Genomic DNA, 17,444 nt, shown 5'->3' with positions numbered 1-17,444 from the left:
TATGGCTTCACCCCTATATACATCTCTACCCGCACTTGGAGTTCAATTATTTGTCGCTGTGCACTGATGGCTCCAATGACTTTGCAATTGTTCACAGGAAAAGTCAGCATACGCTTTTCTTTCCCCAGTACTCTGAATAAGTCCATACTCATGACACTGACAGTAGCACCTGTATCTACGATTGCTTGCACATCAATATTGTTAACTTTGATCTCTATTATCGCTTGTACTTTGTCTTTGTGCTCCTTTATGCACGTGGGTGGTTCAGTTATTAATTCATGTCCCATCTGTACCCCGTCATTATACCTGAGGATACAGATTCCCGATGTTTTGTCCTGTGTCGGGCTGCTCTCACTCCAAACCTCAACCGACGATGGAGAGCGTATCTCGGCTGAATCTAGTTTGTTGGATTATTACTGGTGGATGGGTGTGGCTGCTCTGTGTCGCTGACCTCCACTATGTGTAAGTTGTGTTGCGTCGGCCGCCACGGTTGCGCAATTGGCGCATTTTGTGGTGGCGGTTGGTTATTGTCATATCTTTCAATGTTTTGCCTGTCCGGACTGGGCCTCTGATTCTGTGGCCAAGTTCGGTTTGCATCGTTATAGGTATTAGCGTTCCACGGCCACCTGGCATTTTTCCATCTACTATTGCTTGGTGGGCCTGTTTCATATCGGTCATCAGACCTTTTCCGATCATTATTCACCGGCGGACTATTGCCGTTCCGGTCTCCACCTCTATTCCCGTTTTGTACATAATCTTGTCTCCTATTGTTACCTCCGCCGTTTCCATTATTTGGTGGAGCCGTGTTATTTCGACCATTTCTGTAACCGTTTCCGTTACTTCTAGCCTGTTCAGAGCCTGCCTTAACATCCTCCTGAATCAGGTCAATTGAGTCCTGAACAGACAAGAAATGTTCCATGTCGTTCTCCGGTACGTGTATAAGTTTTTCCTTTACGTGTATCGGCAAGTGTGATTTCAAAGGTCTGATCAAATCCCGGGATGAAATCTGCTTATCCCAGTAACGGGTCTTATTAATGTATTTCTCAAAATATTTTCGCAAATTGCCTAATCGTGGAGAATACGGCTCTGGATTATATACCTCTTTCCGTAATCTCTCCTGAATACATGTTGGCCAATATTTGGCCAAGAATGCCTTTTCAAGTTGCTCATATGTGTCGCAACTGTCAGCTGCTTCGGTTGCCCATAATGCAGCATCTCCTTGTATGTAAGACATAACGAACTGTATTTTCTGTGTATGACGCCAAACGCTAGGCAAAATGTTTCTAAATCCCTTGATAAATACTACAGGGTGAACAGATTTCTTCTCCGTTGTAAAGATCTGAAACTGTCGGTTTCTAATCAGGCTTTCTTCAATCACTATTTTGGAGTGACATCTGTTTGTTTCGCTAACATTGGTTGCCTGTTCTGTCTCGCAGTCGCAATTTTTCACTGCTGTATTTATATGCCTATCATTGTTGGACCTGGCTGGCGTGACACACGCCTGTGCGTCGCCGTGCAGCAAGCTGTTTTCCAGCTCGGCAAGACGACGGTTGACATTCCGCTGCCACAGCGGAATGTCAGTGTGCACCGCCTTTTTTAGGTCCTGTACTTCCGCACTGGAGCCCAAGTCTTTGACCTCAATCGCGGCGTGCACCTTCTCGTCTATTTTTTTTATAAATTCGTTTTCAATTTTGTGCACTTGTTCGGACATTTTCTGCTCAATTGCTTGACTTGTGTCAATTTCTAATTGTTCCACCCTGTTAGCCAGTACACTGATTTCATCTACGATACTGGCGTTAGCCACCTGGATATTATCTACTCTTTCGCTCAATTCTTGCACCGCTTTGGGTATGGTTTCATAGTTTTGTCTCAAACTAACAATCTCACTTTGCATAGCTTCCAAAGTTTGCATTAACTGCAAGTCTCTCTCATGCTGGCGTCGATCACGCTCTGCTTGTTTAGCATCACGTTCTCTTTCGCGTTCTGCTTGCATACGTGCAAATTCAGCTACCAATCTCTGGTCACGCTCTGCTTGTTCATGCACAAACGTAGCTCGGAAATCGAGCATGCGCTCGAACACAACTCTTAATGATTGCACTTCTGACACCTCACCACTCTCTGGTCCGTGTCTAGTGCTTGTGGGTGATACAGTATTTCTACTTTCAACTGAATCACTGGCTGGCAGTGGCAACATTTCTTGCCCTTCTGCCCCCAGATTCTCGCGTTGTACTTCCTGAACTACGCCACTAACATTGCTTTGTGCCCCACTTTCTAACTCGGTATCACTGCTTGCTAACTGTTGTTCATTATCCATGTTTATATCTTTCTGACTACGCAATCTAACCGTAGTCAACAAAATCTGAACTAAATATCCTAACACTCAGGTTTCACTGACATAATCATACAAGAAATGGTCGTTTGTTGAAACACACTTATTATATACTACGATGACTAACTACTCAAATGTCCTGTTATTTTTAAAAAAAGAACACTAACAACAAGCACACCACTAATGATCCGAGAACACCGCACTGAGGCTACTTTACTACCCACAGGACAACTACACTGTAGCTTTACCTTTTGGTGATCTATCTTGGGTGCAGCTGCCCCCTGGTATTGTGGTAGGTAATTAATTTTTTGATATAATGAGCTCTCTTCTTCAGCTTGCCTCTGGGTATATAGTGTTCTCATGCAAAAAATCATATACAGGTATTACCACACAATATTGGCTAGGCAATACATACAATACATGAAAAAAATATTAATTGTTCTCCAACAAAGTTCGACTACAATAATTCCCTAGTTATCTCATGGGTATTTTGTGGCCACTGCATATTCGAGCCCCACGTTGGGCGCCAATTTAATGAAATTAAATAAAAAAATAAACAGTTACCTTTTTTAAATTTGTTTTTAGTTATTTTTAAATTTTTTTTACTCAGTACGAACTTTGTTGTAGAACCCCTTATTTACGTGTGGTAATAATAATTCATTTAGACAGTATTAAGTACATTGAAAATTACGTGAACTTAGTCAACCCTCTCATGCTGATAAATTCATATTAACTGATTAAGAATATTTAGTTGAGAATTAAATCTTTTACATAATTCGGGCTTGGCACACATTTTCTAAATGCAGTGGTTTTTTTTAAAATATTTACTGAATTCTTTCCCGGCGTTAGCTATGGAACACAAGACTGTCTCTATTAGCAGAAAATGGTTAAATATTGCCAAGCCGACGTTTAATTATCATTGATAAAACACACTTCACTATACATTTAAGTTATTTGAAAGAACCAACAAATTGTTAAATTTCAACGTTAACTATCCGCCAATGAATGCACAAATGTGAAACTAGTAATAAATTCCGACAGTCTCAGGATCGCTTTAAAAGAAAAACATTTTTTTAATTCACTGCTAATTTTTATCTGCTCCCGATTTACGGGTTTGGTTAATTTTCTTAGCGGAACAATTTTTTAAATGTGCCGCCGCTGCAAATCGTTCGGTCGCGGCACAGCCCAGCAACACCAGCGATAATTGATAAAAATGCTGAAAATTCTTTAAAGAAATATTATAGATGACATGGGCAAGCTAATTTACATTAGTAATACACACTTTTGATAAATTATAATGTATTTTGACCACAACAATAATTCAACTTACATTAGTTTGTAATTTCTCCTCTAATGACGGCTAAATCTAGATAAGACAAATGAAGTCTACCCATTCATAAAATGCTACGTCACAGGTTCCTCTCTCTCTCAGCTCTCGAGGAAGGCGACAAAGAATGCACACTATGTATTCCTATTTATATCACTATTAACCGTTAATGTCTCTTTGCAATCTGCGGCTGTATTTTACATTTTTGTTATCGCAGATATTGACACTTTTCGTAATTACATTATGAGTATAGAAATATTACAATCATAAATACATCGAGAATATTACTACAGAAAATATTACAATAATAACGAATGTCCTTTACACAAAATTAAATATTTTTTGTTAAATAATTACAGTATATACAAATTGCTTCATAGCGGCGTATATAGTACAATTAAATTTTAGTTTCTTAATAGTGTGTGTGTTGCCAGGGAACGTTACAGACTGAAGAAAAAGAAGACATCACCAAAAGACAGATACAGTTCCTACCTTCAGTCAGAAGAAAATTGTTTACTCCACAATGAACCTTATTATTCGTTACTGAATATGGATATAACTTTAACTGCACATTCTTATGATTGCTGGTTTAATTTAAATATTAAGTGTGGTGATAAAAGAGAAACTATCCTATTAAAAGACACATTGCGAGCAAACATCATCATATGTGTGTATGTGGGCAGTGTTATCGGATAAAGCTTTGTGTATATCTTTGAAGTTTTTACTTTTACTTTTTGGCATATTTCACATGTCTTCAGTAACTTTTTAACTGTTCCTGACATGTTTTTGAAGTAATAATATTTCTTCCTATGCCAGGCACGCTTCTTCCACCCGAAATAAGCATCGTCTAGGTATCGTGTACCACATGAATAAGCTAACGCCATTGTGAGGAATGCACAATAACCTTTGTTAGGAATTTTGTATGAAATAAAATTCCTTTATGCAGTGTCTATTTGGTGTTAATGCTCATTGTATTTTGTTCTAATATATATACTATATACGTCATCATGGCATTAGTCATGTCCTGAAGTATGACATAACGTTCTAAATTCCTTTTCATAGTTCTTGGCATTCATAATATATTGTAAAATTACCTCTATCTTTCACATCTTCATTTGGGTTTAAGCGTATTGGCAATCAATATACAGCATCTGATACTGTTTGTCCTGTCCCTTTACGTATTGAATTGAAAACTTAAACTCCCATAGGGCCATGCCGCATCACATCAATCTAATATGTAATAGTTTACTTTTTAATAAGAATGTCAGTCCCCCATGAACCATCGACATTGCCGTTGGTGGGGAGGCTTGAATGCCTCAGCGATACAGGTAGCCATACCATAGATGCAACAACAACAGAGGGGTATCTGTTGAGAGGCCAGACAAACGTGTGGTTCCTGAAGAGGGGCAACAGCCTTTTCAGTAGTTTCAGGAGCAATAGTCTGGATAATTGACTGAACTGGCCTTGTAACATCAACCAAAATGGCCTTACTGTGCTGGTACTGCTAACGGCTGAAACCAAGGGGATATAGCCGCCCATTTGGATCTCCGGGACATTATTAGTAGGAACAGAACTGGCATTCTATGGATCAGAGTGTGGAATGTCTGATCCCTTAATCAGGCTGGTAAGTTAGAAAATTTAAAAAGGGTAATGGATAGGTTAAAGTTAGGTATAGTGGGAGTAAGTGAAGTTCGGTGGTGGGAAGAACAAGACTTCTGGTCAGGTGAATACAGGGTTATACTTACAAAATCAAATAAGGGTAATGAAGGAGTAGGTTTAATAATGAATAAAAACATAAGAACACGGATAAGATACTAATAACAGCTTAGTGAATGCATTAATGTGCCAAGATGGGCATGAAGTGCACACCTATTGTGGTAGTACAAGTTTATATGACAACTAGATCTAAGGGTGATGAAGAGATTGAAGAAATGTCTTATGCGATAAAAGAAATTATTCAGGTAGTTAAGGGAGATGAAAATTGAATAGTCATGGGGAACTGGAATTTGAAAGCAGGAAAAGGAAGAGAAGGAAATGTAGTAGGTGAATATGGACTGGAGGTAAGGAATGAAAGAAGAAGCCGCCTGGTAGAATTTTGCACAGAGCATAACTTAATCATAGGTAACACTTGGTTTAAGAATTATGAGAGAAGATGTATACATGTAAGAGACCTGGAGACACTGGAAGGTCTCAGATAGTTTATGTAATGGTAAGGCAGAGATTTAGGAACGAGGTTTTAAGTTGTAAGACATTTCCAGGGGCAAAAATGGACTCTGACCACAATTTATTGGTTATGAACTGTAGATTAAAATTGAAGAAACTGCAAACAGGTAGGAAATTAAGGAGATAGGACCTGGATAAACTGAAAGAACCAGAGGCTGAAGAAAGTTTCAGATTGAGCATTAGGAAATGATTGACAAGAACAGGGGAAAAGAGACAGTATTAGAAGAATGGGGAGCTTTCTGATATGAAATAGCGAAGGCAGCAGAGGATTAAGTAGACAAAAAGACAAGGACTAGTAGAAATCCGGGGGTAACAGAATAGATACTGATTTTGATTGATGAAAGGAGAAAATATAAAAATGCACTAAATGAAGCAGGCAAAAAGGAATACAAACTTCTCAAAAATGAGACCAACAGGACGTGCAAAATGGCTAGGCAGGGATAGCTAGAGGACAAATGTAAGGATGTAGAAGCATGTATCACTAGGGGTAAGATAGATACTGCCTACAGGAGAGACCTTTGGAGAAAAGAGAACCACCTGTATGAATATCAAGAGCTCAGATGGAAAACCAAACCTAAGCAAACAAGGGAAAGCAGAAAGATGGAAGGAGTATATAGAGGGTCTATACAAGGGCAATGTACTTGAGAGCAATATTAGGGAAATGGGAGAGGATGTAGATGAAGATGAAATGGGAGATATGATACTGCGTGAAGAATTTGACAGAGCACTGAAAGATCTAAGTCGACACAAGGCTCTGGGAGTAGACAACATTCCATTAGAACTTCTGATAGCCTTGGGAGAGCCAGCCATGGCAAAACTCTTTCATCTGGTGAGCAAGGTGTATGAGACAGGCGAAATACCCTCAGACATCAAGAAGACTATAATAATTCCAGTCCCAAAGAAAGCAGGTCCTGACAGGTGTGGAAATTACTGAACTATCAGTTTAATAAGTTGCGGTTGCAAAATACTAACACGAATTCTTTACAGGTGAATGGAAAAACTCGTAGAAGACGACCTTGGGGAATATCAGTTTGGATTCCATAGAAATGTTGGAACATGCAGGGCAATATCAACCCTATGACTTATCTTAGAAGATAGGTTAAGGAAAGGCAAACCTACATTTCTAGCAATTGTAGACTTAGAGAAAGCTGTTGACAATGTTGACTGGAATACTCTCTTTCAAATTCTGAAGGTGGCTGGGGTAATAAAATACAGGGAGTAAAAGGCTATTTATAATTTGTACAGAAACCATATGGCAGTTATAAGAGTAGAGCAGCACAAAAGGGAAGCAATGGTTGAAAAGGGAGTAAGACAGGGTCATTCAGTCTACATTGAACAAGCAGTAAAGGAAACCAAAGAAAAATTTGGAGTAGGAATTAAAATCCATGGAGAAGAAATAAAAACTTTGAGGTTTGCCGACAACTTTGTAATTCTGTTAGAGACAGCAAAGGACCTGGAAATGCAGCAGAATGGAATGGACAGTGTCCTGAAAGGAGGATATAAAGATCATCAACAAAAGCAAAACGAGGATAATGGAATGTAGTCGAATTGAATCAGGTGATGCTGAGGAAATCAGATTTGGAAATGAGACACTTAAAGTAGTAAATGAGTTTTGCTATTTGGAAAGCAAAATAACTGATGACTGTTGCAGTAGGGAGGATATAAAATGTAGACTGGCTATGGCAAGGAAAGCATTTCTGAAGAACAGAAATTTATTAACATCAAGTATAGATTTAAGTGTCAGAAAGTTGTTTCTGAAAGTATTTGTGTGCACTGTAGCCATGTATGGAAATGAAACATGGACAATAACTAGTTTAGACAAGAAGAGAATAGAAGCTTTCAAAATGTATACTAAGATGGTATCTTTTCTTTCGGACATGTCCAAAAGAACAGATACCATCAGTGACCATGCAGCTTGTTAGAATGAAATTACAATGAAATGAACACCCTTAGCTGCTTACAGGCATTGACATACGTCAACGGGGACGGATGAAAATGTGTGCCCCGACCGGGACTCGAACCCGGGATCTCCTGCTTACATGGCAGATGCTCTATCCATCTGAGCCACCGAGGACACAGAGAATAGCGCGATTGCAGGGGCTTATCTCTGGCACGCCTCCCGCGAAACCCACATTCTCAACGTATTGTTGCACACTACATTCATAGTGCCCCCGCCCATTATACTCATTACTCACAGTGTGTTGCCGATTCCCGTAAGAGTTTGGGCACTGTTAGTGCATTTGCACAGAAGAAGAAGATGGTCAAGTGGCTGGTGAGCCTTAACTATATATTTACTAAAATGGTATCTGTTCTTTCGGACATGTCCAAAAGAACAGATACCATTGGTGACCATGCAGCTCGTTAGAATGAAATTACAATGACATGAACACCCTTAGCTGCTTACAGGCATTGACATGCATCAACGGGGACAGATGAAAATGTGTGCCCCGACCGGGACTCGAACCCGGGATCTCCTGCTTACATGGCAGACGCTCTCTATCCATCTGAGCCACTGAGGACACAGAGGATAGCGCAACTGCAGGGATTTATCTCTGGCACGCCTCCTGTGAAACCCACATTCTCAACGTAATGTCCCGCACTACATTCGTAGTGCCCCCACCCATTTTACTCATTACTCGCAGCGCGTTGCTGATTCCCGTAAGAGTTCGAGCACTGTTTGTGCATTCGCACAGAAGAAGATGGTCAAGTGGGCGGTGAGCCTTAACATGTCCAAAAGAACAGATACCATCTTAGTATATATATATAGGGTGTTCATTTCATTGTACTTTCAAAATGTGCTGCTACAAAACAATGCTGAAGATTAGATGGGTAGATCACGTAACTAATGAGGAGGTACTGAATAGAATTGGGGAGAAGAGGAATATGTGGTACAACTTGACCAGAAGAAGGGATCTGTTGGTAGGGCACATTCTGAGGCGTCAAGGGATCACCAATTTAGTATTGGAGGGAAGCGCGTAGAGTAGAAATGGGAGAGGGAGGCGAAGAGATGAATACACTAAGCAGATTCAGAAAGATGTAGGTTGCAGTAGCTATTCAGAGATGAAGTGGCTTGCACAGGATAGGGTAGCATGGAGAGCTGCATCAAACCAGTCTCTGGACTGAAGACCACAACAATAACAACAACAAGAATGTCAGTGTGCTGTAGTCGCTAGTAAATATCTGAACTTCTTAAATGTCAATACTATCGCTACTGCTTCTTCTTCTGTTACTCCATAATTCTGTTCTTGGTGAGTTAATGTGCAGCTTGAAAATTCTATTAGGTAATGTTCTATCCTATGTCCAGTATCCCCCTCCTGGTACAAATGTCCTCCAAGACTGTAGTCCGAGGCAACTGTGGCTAAATGGAAAGATTAAGTTAAATTTAGGATTTACCAACAAGTGTGTCATTGCTATGTGCTCTTTGATCTGTACACATTCCTTATTGCACTCCGTCATCCATTTTCAAAGTGTATTAGTGTTTAGGTAGTTCATTAAATAAATGTTGTGTGACTAGGGCCTCCTTTCAGGTAGACCGTTCGCCGGGTGCAAGTCTTTTGATTTGATGCCACTTTGGTGACTTGCGCATTGATGGGGATGAAATGATGATGATTAGGGCAACACAACACCCAGTTCCTGAGTGGAGAAAATCTCCAACCCATCCGGAGTTCATTATGTGTGGTGTATTAATAACTTTATTCAGTAGGGATTTTCTATAAAATCCTACTATTCCAGGGAATGACTTAAGATGTCTTTTATTTGTTGGTGAGGGACAATGTTTTATTGCATTTAACCAATTTGGATCAGGTTTGGCCCCACTTATACACACAATGTGTTCTAGAAACTTTACTTGACTCCTCCCAAATTGAGATTTTCCCATTTTTATAATTAAACATTGTGAATATAGTCTTTTGAAAAACTGATCTTAAGTCTCAAGGTACTCGTTCCAGTCCATTGTAATGATTAGATTAGATTAGATTTACTTTCATTCCAATTGATCCGTAGTGAGGAGGTCCTCCAGGATGTGGAACATGTCAGAAAAACAACAATACATGACAAATATTTAAACTAAAACAAATAAGCTAATGTGCCATTCCACAGGTCCCAAGTGGAATGATCGTCATTTTTTAATGAACACTAAGAGTCATTTTACAAATACTATTGCACTGAATTTAAAATAAAAAAGTTTTATATTTATTTATAAGGTAAGAAACATGTAATACAACTACTGTAATACTTATTTACAATGAACACATTACTGCACTGAAATGGTGCAGAAGTTAGATTATACTTACACACACACACACACACACACACACACACACACACACACACACACACACACACACACACAAATTTTCAGTGAACACATTACTGCACTGAAATTGTGCAGAAGTTATGTTGTACTTATATACAAATCAGTTGGTTTTCCTCAGAAATTCATCAATGGAGTAGAAGGAGTTGGCCACCAATAAATCCTTTAGGCTTCTCTTAAACTGAATTTCATTGGTTGTTAAGCTTTTTATGGCTGCTGGCAAGTTATTGAAAATGTGTGTTCCTGAATAATGCACACCTTTTTGTACAAGACTAAGTGACTTTAAATCCTTGTGAAGATTATTCTTATTTCTAGTATTGATTCCATGAATTGAGCTGTTGGTTTGAAAAAGTGATATATTTTTAATGACAAATTTCATTAAGGAATAAATATATTGGGAAGCTGTAGTTAGTATCCCTAGTTCCCTAAACAGGCTTCTGCAGGATGTTCTTGAGTTCACACCACATATAATTCTTACTGCACGTTTTTGTGCCCGGAAAACTTTAGCTTGGCTTGATGAATTACCCCAGAAAATAATCCCATATGACATTATGGAATGAAAGTAAGCATAGTATGCCAGCTTTTTCATTTTTATATCCCCTATGTCTGACAAAATTCGCATTGCAAACAGAGATTTGTTAAGACGCTTCAGCAGTTCTGTGGTGTGCTCCTCCCAGTTGAATTTATTATCAAGCTGTAATCCCAAGAATTTAACACCGTCCACTTCTTCTATCTTCTTGTCATCATATGTTAGACATATACTCTTGGGACACCCCTTACAAGTTCTGAACTGCATGTAGTGTGTTTTTTCAAAGTTTAGTGACAAAGAATTGGCTAGGAACCAGTGATTAATGTCTACAAATATTTTATTGGCTGATCTTTCTAAGACTACACTTGATTTGCTATTTATTGCAATGTTTGTATCATCAGCAAACAAAACAAACTTGGCATCTGGTAATGTTACTGATGAAAGGTCATTGATATACACAAGAAAAAGTAAGGGCCCCAAAATGGAACCTTGTGGGACCCCACATGTAATTAGTTCCCAGTTGGATGATGCCTGATAGCCTGATACATGTCTCTTTCCTAATAACACCCTTTGTTTCCTGCCAGAGATATAAGATTTGAACCATTTTGCAGCATTTCCTGTTACACTATAATATTCTAGTTTACTTAAAAGGATATTGTGATTTACACAGTCAAATGCCTTTGACAGATCACAAAATATACCAGTTGCCTGCAATTTTTTGTCTAATGAATTAAGTACATTTTCACTGTAAGTGTAGATAGCCTTCTCAATATCAGAACCTTTTAGAAATCCAAACTGTGACTTTGACAGTATGTTATTTGAGATAAGATGGTTATAAAGACGACTGTACATTACTTTTTCGAAAATTTTTGAGAATGCTGGCAACAGTGAAATTGGACGGAAATTTGATGCTATTTCTTTATCTCCCTTCTTAAACAGTGGCTTAACTTCAGCATATTTCAGCCATTCGGGAAATATTCCACTGATAAACGACTGGTTACACAGATAGCTTAATATGTTACTTAGCTCAGAATCACATTCTTTAATTAACTTTGTTGATATTTCATCATACCCACTAGATGTTTTTGATTTTAAAGATTTTATGATGGACATTATTTCTGTTGGGGTAGTGAGGGTCAAATTCATATTATGGAAGTTACTTGAAATGTCTGGTCTAAGGTAATCCATAGCAGCATCTACCGAACCTGACAACCCCATCTTTTCAGTAACAGTTATAAAATGTTTGTTAAAAAGTTCTGCAACACTATACACATCTGTCACCAATGCATCATTTACTCTTAATGCTATTTGTTCCTCTTCATGTCTGGTTCTACCGGTCTCCTCCTTCACTATATCCCATATTGTCTTTATTTTGTTATCTGATATGACTATCTTTTCCTTGTAATATATTTGCTTTGACATCCGTATTACAGTCTTTAATATTTTGCAGTATTTCTTATAATGTGCTATAGCATCAACATTGGAAATGTTTCGGATTGACAGATACAGTTTTCTTTTTGTTTTACAAGATACCCCTATTCCTCGAGTAATCCATGGCTTCTTTGTAGACTTTGCTCTAACCTTGGTAAGTTTTGGGGGAAAGCAGTGTTCAAATAAGGTAAGCACTTTATTAGCAAAAATGTTATATTTTTCATTCATGCCATGAGCACTGTAAACATCAGTCCAGTGAATGTCTCTGAGGAGTGTCCTAAAATAATCAATTTTTGGCTTACTGATTACCCTCTTGAGCTCAGATTTAACAGATTTTATATCCTGTTCAGTATTAACATTTAACAGAAGGAACTGCATGTCATGGTCTGAGAGGCCATTGACTATTGGTTTTGTAATATAATTTTGTTCATTTGACTTTTCTATAAAGATATTATCAATGGCTGTTTGTGAGCAAGTGGTTATCCTAGTGGGGAACTTTACTGTGGGAATTAAGTTGAATGATAGTGTTACTAACTCAAATAGGTTCTTATTGGGAGAGTCTTTAAGGAAATCTACATTGAAATCACCAGCAACCACTATTTCTTTGTTTTTGGTTGTTAAATGGGCCAGTACAGCTTCAAGGTGGTTTACAAACAGATTAAAGTTACCTGCAGGTGCTCGATATACACTTAATATTATGAAAGATTTTTTGTGAAGATCTAATTCTGTTGCACATGCTTCCATATGCTGTTCTAGGCAAAATTTATGAATGTCTATGTTCTTAAATTTATGACAGTTCCTGATGAATGTGGCAACTCCTCCTTTCTCCATTTCTGATCTACAATAGTGAGATGCTAACCTAAACCCTGTAACACTTAAAAGTTCTATACCAGTGGTCACATGATGTTCAGAGAGGCAGATTATGTCAGCTGGGTTTGAAGACTCTAATTCATCTATGCAGATAGTTAATTCATTAATTTTATTTCTCAGTCCTCGAATATTTTGATGCAATAAAGATAGCTGACATTTCACATTGACTGACTTAAAATTGGATGGAGTTAAAATATCTGCTGACAGTTGAAAATTCTTAACCAATGGCTGTTTATGTTGATGTAATAAGCTGGAATTATGTTTTTTGATTTCTTTCTCAAACTGAAGGTTTGTCTCAGTTCTAACCTCTCTTAAAATTTGTTTTCTTTCTGTCCTCCCTACCCTAAAAAAGGGTCTTTTCTGAATCCTATAACCACTGGTATTTTACCACTCATGACAGTGCCTCCCCCCTTTAACTTTCCTGCTATTTCCCCAGCCAATTTACCCTTCCCCTTCCTGTTGAGGTGAAGGCCATGCCTAGTATAATCCCACCTACTGACAGAATCAACATGAACCACACCAATGTGTGACCCCGCACCCGACATGAGCAGCCGTTCCAGCTCCAAATTAACTCTCTTGACAGAAGAGTTCAAATGAGGTCGGTCATGGCGCCCAAGAACAGATACAAACTCAACACTGGTATGCCTCGATGCTGATGCAATCTTCGCCAGGTCACACTCTATGCTGTACCCAGGATCTCTGTCAATACTGTTACCTGCCCCACCCACTATAACCACGGTGTGTTCCTTAGTGAAATCTTTGCAAAGTGATCCTAAATCCTCTGTCACCTGCTCCAGACCAGCACTAGGTTTAAAAAAATTGGTGACCTGGTATTTAAAAAAATTGGTGACTATATCATCCACATAGACCAGAATATTTTCTTGTAGTGGGTCACCTATTGCTTTGTCGTAGGTTCTGATGAAAGCAAAGACAGACACATTCAGACTGGACGGTAAGACTCTAAACTGAACACTGTGTATTTCCTTGAATGCTTATGTAATGGTGTGTGCCAATATCCTTCTGTCAAATCCATTGTACTGATATACCTAGCTCCTGTGAATTTTATCAGTAATTCCTCAATAAGTGGTGGTCTGTCTCATTCTAGCTCGACTATCCTGTTTAATGTGTGAGCATCCAGTACCAATCGTACTGACAACAATGACCAATGAACTATTGTAACAGCTATCTTCGAAACCATCCTGTTTATTTCATTTTTTACTGACTGTTTGGCAGCTATTGGTGTTTGATATGGTTTGAAGAAAATAGTTTATGCAGTTGCTCTCTATCTTGCACACAAAGTCATGTATTAGTCCAGGCCTGATGGAGAATACTTTTTATAGGTTTCTTTAGTAGGGTTGTTATCTCTATTTTCTCTCTCTCTCTCTCTCTCTCTCTCTCTCACTCTCTCTCTCTCTCTCTCTCTCCTACTCCTGATGACATATTAATGTTGTTTTATTAAGTCATCTTCAGTCATACACTTATCATAATCATATAAAAATTTTGGTCCACAATTATCTAGAGTCATTTCGACTACTAGTGGTATGATATGTGAGATTTATGGGATTCAGTTACTTCAGATGCCAATGATACCAGTTCTACATTTTTCCTTAAGGATAAGTTACCATCTACTTTCTAAAGTCTAGTATAACTCCCTGTTCCAACAACCAGTCTATACCTAAATTCACAGGAATGTTTAATCCATAAATAACGAGTACTGGGTAAAAGTTATCATCTTCTTTCTAAAATCTAGTATAACTCCCTGCTCAGACAACCAATCTGTACCTAAAGTCACACTAATGTTTTATCCATAAATAATGAGTATTAGGTATTTGAATATAAAATCATGAAGACTAAACTTCAGTAGCACCTGTGATTGCATAGGTTTACTAGTTGTTCCTGTGACTCCTCTTATTTTCACTCCACATACTGGAAACGTTGGAAAAGTTGTAAAATATTTTGCTGGCCTAGAAAATATTGATTTATTACACAAACATCACTTCCTGAATATATATAAACTGCTATGTTTTCTATTTTTCCACTGAGTTTTGGTCTAATATATTTCCAAATCAGTTGTTCTGGTTCTTCCAAAAAGTCCTCTGTTATAGGAGCTCCATTGTTATACATATTAGCATGCGCTTCTGGGGACCAAACCTCTACCCAGAAGCTTGCTAGTTTTCCCTCTCCATATTATTAAAAGCATTAGCAAAAGTTCTATTAAATTGCATTCTACTGTTGCCACAGTTTCTCTCTCTCTCTCTCTCTCTCTCTCTCTCTGTCTGTCTTCCCATGTTTCTCTGCTGCCCACTGTTGTCATTTCTAGCATTCCTTGATTCTGCATTCCCACTATTGTAATTTCAGTTGGTATTGTATGTGTGATATATTAAGGGTCTAGCAATAAAACCTCACTGATTTTAATGGGTTGTCACACAAAAACTAGGTATGGTAAATTACTTTTCTTTATAAAAATACATACTTTGCCATTTTGGATTATTTGATTTTAAAAATTATATCTGCTAAATGACATCCTGTATTGTTGACACATTGACGGAGTCTATCCCGAAAGTCCTACATACATCTTCATCTCATTTTTCTTGGAATGGCTGCCACTGCTTGGGTAATGGCCTTTTTAAGTGGTTGCATGGTTGTGGGACGATGTTTGTACACTAGAGCTTTTAAATGTCCCCAGAGAAAAAAATCACACAGAGAGAAATCAGGCGACTTTGAGGACCATGCGGTGTCTCCTCACAAAGAGACAAGATGACCAGGAACCAACTCACGCAACATTTCCAAAGAATGCCGAGAGGTGTGGAACATTGCTCCATCTTGCTGGAACCACACTACTTGATCTTCATTATATGCAATAAACTGATTTAGCCTAGGTTTCAGGAAGGTCTCTGGCATGGTTTGAATTAAATTTACCGTGTGACCACCTTCTTTGAAAAAATACAGTCCCCACACAAAATGTTGAGCAATGGCGCACCAAACTGTCACATGAGGGCTGTGTAGTGGATGCTGATGAATTTCATGAGGGTTTTCTAGAGCCCAGTAGCGGAAATTCTGTTTGTTTACAGTTCCTGATAAGTGGAAATGGGCCTCATCTGAAGAAATAAACAAAGTGCCAGGTGGAATGTTTTGAAGAATTTCCTCACACGCAGCTCTGCGAGTTTCAAAATCTGTTTCACTTAATTCCTGGGTAACCATCATTTTGAAGGGGTGCACATGAAGTTCTCTATGAAGAATTCTTCTTACACTCCTATCAGATGATCCCAGGGCAGCTGCATGTTTAAGTGCTGGACGCATTGGTGATTGTTGCACAGACACACTCACACGTGCTACATTTTCTGGCATTGTTGCAGTCTGAGGATGGCCAGTAGGCTTTCTTTTCAGTGCTGAATCTGTCTTTCTAAAGTTTTACATCCAGTGCTGAATAGTTTTTCTGTCCGGGACACGATCATGTCAGCCAAGTTCAAATCGTCTCCGAAATGCTTGCTAAGTATTAATCACAGAACCACCATTACGAATTAATTCCTCCACCACAAACGCTCTTGCTCACCAAGCCACGACATGGTGCACACTGAAAATGGCATGTACACTGCTTTCAAACAAAACACACTCCACATCAGTATCCTTACTACAACTCACACACCAGCTACATCAAATGCGGTAGATTTTATTGCCAAACCCTGTATAATTTCATATGTCCGATTGATGATCTATTGTATCTATTTGATCTGGGTATTTTAACAGATTATTTATCTTCCCTTTGCCATGTCCAACAAGTTTATCCCACACTCTCCATGGGAGACGACTTATAATTACTTCCAATAGGTGATCTTTTCGAATGGAGTTGTCTATGTATTATCTTTATTCATTTGGTACTCCACAAGGTCTCTGTAGCCTTTCCAGTTGTTACTGTTATAAGGTTTTGCCCCAGTAGTTATAAACAAAGTTTCTTTTGGGCTCCCTCACTACAGTGTTGATTTAAATTGCAATTCAAAATCCGTATATGTTTTGAAGTCATCTAATCTCAGAATTCCCTGTTTTCCCACTTCTCCTGTAAGATAATTTACTAAAAATCTCATCTTATCATGATCAGACCAACTGATAGGTAGTATTTCTTGAAAGACTTTCAAAAATAATACCGGGTGTAAATCGACTAATGGTGTAAACTTCAGAAACTTATGGTTGATATCTTTGCTAAATAATAATGTAAAATCTTGATCTGAGGAATAATCTAGCATCATACTAGGTGATCCTTCTTCCCACCTGCCTCCGGCTTCCTGATTTGTGTAGTCAAGTGTAGGTGGACTAATGGTTGTAAGCATTACATGTCTGTTATTGTTAAAGGCATGTTCTGTACTATTTGAGACTGAATTCAAGAATGGGCGTGTTGTATTGAACAATGAATTAGAACTGCCTAACA

General features: G+C 38.4%; 1 non-coding gene across 1 annotated transcript; it reads right to left on the bottom strand.

The window, feature by feature from the left end:
* Positions 1-7,879: 7,879 nt before the first annotated feature.
* Positions 7,880-7,953, bottom strand: Trnat-ugu. The gene has a single exon. It is a non-coding gene; the product is annotated as a tRNA-Thr (tRNA).
* Between the last annotated feature and the right edge of the window lie 9,491 nt (positions 7,954-17,444).

The sequence above is a fragment of the Schistocerca americana genome, chromosome 2 (genome assembly GCF_021461395.2).
Source record: "Schistocerca americana isolate TAMUIC-IGC-003095 chromosome 2, iqSchAmer2.1, whole genome shotgun sequence".
In the NCBI taxonomy this organism is placed as follows: domain Eukaryota; kingdom Metazoa; phylum Arthropoda; class Insecta; order Orthoptera; family Acrididae; genus Schistocerca; species Schistocerca americana.
This window is presented reverse-complemented; position numbering and strand designations above follow the sequence as displayed.